This window comes from Mesoplodon mirus (assembly GCF_964341445.2).
Source record: "Mesoplodon mirus genome assembly, chromosome: 7".
In the NCBI taxonomy this organism is placed as follows: domain Eukaryota; kingdom Metazoa; phylum Chordata; class Mammalia; order Artiodactyla; family Ziphiidae; genus Mesoplodon; species Mesoplodon mirus.
The window spans coordinates 10935434-10940404 of NC_138983.1; positions in this window are offsets into that span (position 1 = coordinate 10935434).

The window sequence follows — 4971 nt, forward strand, 5'->3', positions numbered from 1 at the left end:
GCATTGGCCAAATTCTTTCCTCTCAAACCCATTTCGTTGCAAGCAGGAGCCACTCAGTAAGGATCACTTATGGTGTCTTTTCTGGAAGACAGCAGCCTCTTTTGGCTCAGGCTTGATGTATCTTTGCATTAGAGGAGTCAGTGAAAATGTTTTCTTGGTGGCCTGCAGAGTGTGCTAACCACATCTGGGTCTGCGGCCTCTCGATTTCACTGTGCTCTCCCAAAGGTTGAGTGTTGATTAGGAAGCTGGTGTCAGGAGTAACTGTCTTCTGGCTTTGAGATGTTGCTTAATACATTGTTAGGACAAGAAATACAAGCAGAAATATGGGGAAATGGGTGGGAAAGTGTTGAGGAATGGAGGTAGTTATTTGCACGGTAAGAAGAGACAAAGTCGGATTATAAGAGTAGTGTCTGGGGCTTCCCTGGTGGCGCAGTGGTTGAGAGTCCACCTGCCGATGCAGGGGACACGGGTTCGTGCCCCGGTCCGGGAAGATCCCACATGCTGCGGAGCGGCTGGGCCCGTGAGCCATGGCCGCTGAGCCTGCGCATCCAGAGCCTGTGCTCCGCAACGGGAGAGGCCACAAGAGTGAGAGGCCCGCACCGCAAAAAAAAAAAAAAAAAAAAAAAAAAAAAAGAGTAGTGTCTGGAGAGGGAAGGGTGGTTACTTTCATTATCACATTCACTTCACACAGTCTTAGAAAGGCTAATTAATTCGCCAACAACATAAAGATGATGCAAATTGTAGTTTAAATGCATTTAATGATTACTATGTACCAGTCACCATTGTAAATGCTTCCCATGTATTCACTCCTTTCTTTCTCGTAATACCTAGCTCTTCTAGGTATAACCATTAACCCAATTTTATATAGAAAAGTATGGCATAGAAATGTTAACCAGCTTTCCCAACATCACACGGTAGGTAACCAGTCAAGCTGTGTGCAAAACTCAGGTTCTGGGTCAGGTGAAGTCAGAGTCAGGCCTGTTCCCCCAGTGGGACCTTAATTACTATGCCTCCTTTCGCTTTCAGAAGTGTCGCTGTTTAGAAGGTAAATAGTACAGTCATCCTTAATAAATAAGGTCCTGAAATAGGTGATGGAAAAATCAGAGGAACGAGGCAGGGAGTAAGGAAAGAGATAACAGGTGAAGATTCAAACCGCAATCCTTAGAGAGGTCCCAGGCAGGACCTGAGGGGGAGACCTAGAACTGGGGTGCAGCCCCTGATCCGCATGTCAGGTTGGGAAAGTCTATGAGAAAAAGAAGAATGTTCACAGCAAACTAGGCGAAGTCCTAGTTCTAGAGACTGGAGCATAAGTGGAGACTTGGTCACAGGAAAGAGAAAGTGGTCCAGATGCCATAACCGAGAGACAGCTTGGGAAGGGGGATTGTGAACTCTGGGGCACCGAATATAAAGTGAGCAGGGGCATAGCAACCAGGAAAACGTAACGTACAGGAGCTCTGTGAACAGGGCTGGCAACGGAGCCTGGAGCAGGGCCGCTGAAGGAACTATCTGGGAGTGAAAGAAGGGACTGAATACAGAGAAGACCAAATGGAAATCATAAAGAAATAGCTAAAACGATGGCAGGAAACCTATGACCCTCCCTGCCTCATGTTAGCCAGAGCCATTACAAATAGAATATTGAAGAAGAAAGGAAGGGCAAAAAGTGCTGAAAGGGAAGAAAAGGAAGAAATATGAGGAAGTAAACCCCCCAAAAGCAGTTCCTTTCAACATACTTGTTTAAATTTAGAGCTGTAGAAAGAAAGAGCTTAGAAAGGAAGTTGCTTAAATAAGACTTCAGTTATCTCATTTGTAAATTTCAGGTCCTAGTACCCACCTCAGGGAACAGTATCAAGATTAAAGACAGAATGCACATTGAGGTCTTAGCAACTAAGGTCTTCACATGAACTCAAAATAAATAAATGAAAATGAGAAGCTTCTTCAATTCTTTAGAGAGAGAATGATTATGAGAAAGTGCTTCCAAAAGAAGATTCGTAGGGGTTTCTTCCACTTGTGTGCAATATCCCCTAATTACAGGAGGAGATGTTTTCAAGGAGGCGGGCTAGCTTTTGGTGCTGAAATATCATAATAAATAATCAAGTTCAAAATTCGAGTTGCTGATTTCCAAAAGGAAAAAAATAAATCTTTATGTGAGTGGAGTCAACGTTCTAGCTGTTCATTCACAAGGGACCCATCAGACTATTTGAAAACTGATGTATTTCTCAAGACTTATTTGTCTTAATCCAGTTACTAAATAGCAATGCTTGCATTGTTGGTTTTATCCCTATACCCACGCATGCTGATGTATACACATACTTACTAAAATTATGCTCTTCTGGAGGTAATACCTTTATATGTCTTAATAAGTATATAAACTCTAGTTGAGAAAAACCATCAGTTAAACATATGAAGTCTTTGACTTTGGAATATGTTAAATGTGTTTGATTCATTGCTTATTAGCTTATAACTTTGCAAGTTTTTCAGTCACTGCTTTGAAACCATGCCCTGCTAGAAATGACACTATTCAGTGTAATTGTAAGACAATAAAAAGTTATGATAGATAAGGACTGTTGTAACTAGAGGTGGGAAACAGTGAGCCATCAAATAAAAAGATAAATAAAAGATAAAAGATAAATAAAAGATAAATAAAAAGATCAGAAATTAGGCTTGTTTCCTGTTTTGACCTCATGTTGTTTTTGGATAAAGGGGAAAATACACTTGGTAGAGGTATAGTCTTAGAATTTGAAGAAAGACATTGCATTTTAGAGTGCCTCAGGAAACTAGGAGAATTTATCATGATATTTGTTAGAAGAAAGAGAAATAGCCTAGATAAGAAAATGTTAGTGCAGTGGTTCTCAACTTTCAACTGCCCAGTGAAATTTTCTGGAGAGTTAATAAGGCATTAAATCAGTATCATTGGAGTAGACCATCCCACATGGATACTTTTTAAAATGGTCCCAAGGTTATTCTAATAGGAAGCCAGATTGGGGTACCACTGGGTAAATTTGAAAGATCATTAAAATCAGATGGTTAGAGAATGAGATAGGAAAGAAAACATTAATTTCTCCAAAAAAGATTGTCCCTTCTACCAAGGTGGCTCATATACTTATTTTAGGGGAAAAAAATTGAATCTTAGCTTGGAGTTAAGCAGATTTCACTCATTGACAGCTATTTTTGTAGAACTTCATACTGATAAGTATGTTCTCTGTAATGCAAGATGGGCATTAAGTGAAGAATTACAGTTTATTCTCTCTCTCTCTTATCTATGGCTTTTTGTCTGCATTCTCCTCTGCATCAAAGGCAGCAATTATAATAAGCTTAATGCATATTATTTTATTTGTATCCTTATGAAATGCATATTTCTGTTTTACATACATACATACATACATACATTTTTTTTTTCTGGGTATATGCCCAGTAGTGGGATTGCTGGGTCATATGGTAGTGGGATTGCTGGGTCATATGGTAGTTCTTTTTTTTTTTTTTTAACATCTTTATTGAAGTATAATTGCTCTACAATGGTGTGTTAGTTTCTGCTTTATAACAAAGTGAATCATACATTTTAATGTACATAAATGCTACTGTGTTATAGATTTCATTTACCTCCTTTTTCTACTGAGCTCTGCCACGAATCCCCAGTCATATTTATTCTGTGTGTCCACTCTGCTGCCTTCAGCTGCTGCATCATCCTCCTTACTGCACATTGACCACTTTTCCCCTGACCAGCAATCCAGAGATGAACACCTAAATGAATCCAACCTCTCACCACTGTAATGATTGAAAGATTCTTCTCATATCCATCTTCCCTAAATCTGTGTGAAAATTTTTTTGAGATATACAATTAAAACTATGGTTGCTAGACCATAGGATATGCATATAATCAATTTTGTTGATGACTGTTACATTGTATGCTCTAGAATGCCTGCACATATAATGTGCAGTAAAGTCCCCTACATAAGAACGAGTTCCGTTCTGAGAGCGCATTCGTAAGTCCAATTTGTTCGTTAAGTCCAACAAAGTTAGCCTAGGCACCCAACTAACACAATCAGTTATATAGTGTACTGTAATGGGTTTATAATACTTTTCACACAAATAATACATAAAAAACAAACACAAAAAATAGAGAAAACAGACGGAGAGCAAGCTGCAATTTCACTCACGCCTGACGTTGAGGGCACAGATTCTGGTTCCCTGCTGGATTCAGTTCTATCTACCCTCTTGAAAAAACCGTCCAGTGATGACTGGGTAGTAGCTCTTTTTGTCTCATCACAGATGACACTGTAGCGCTGGATTGCATTCTGAACCACTGCTGCAGCCTTCGTGTACCATTCTATGTTCTGGTCCTGTGCCTCAAAAACTAACAGTGCCTCCTCAAATAAAGAAAATCCCCTGCCGTTTCCTGCATCGTGAATCTCTTCGCTTCTTCAGTTATTTTTTCTTCCTCTTGTTTCTCCTCATCCTTTCTGTGGGCCTCCAATTCCATCAGGTCTTCATTTGTAAACTCCCCGTGTTGCACAGCAAGTTCCATCGTTACCACTTGGCGCTTCTTAGCAGTACCAGCTATCTCATCGCTGCTTTTACACTTGCTTCCAGACATCCTGGTCTTGAAATAAAGATACTGTACTACCGTACTCTATACAGTAGTGTAAAGTACACAAAAGCACAGCTACTTGTAGAGGATGCACGCGTGTGACAATGTACGCCACACGTGAACTAACTTACGTGACTGGACATGCGAACGCACATTTGCATCTTTGAAAGTTCGTAACTTGAGGGTTCGTATGTCCGGAACTTACTGTATGCAGTTACCTGTAGTCCTTTCCAATGGGGGAGGGACTAGAATTAAAACAGTTCCATATTTTAAAGGAACTTGAGTTCCTTTTCCTACATATGCAAAACCCTATAATGTGCTCTTCTACCACCTGTACAGTCCCAGGATCAATGAAGGAAATCTCCCAAGAAGGACTCAGGTGGTGT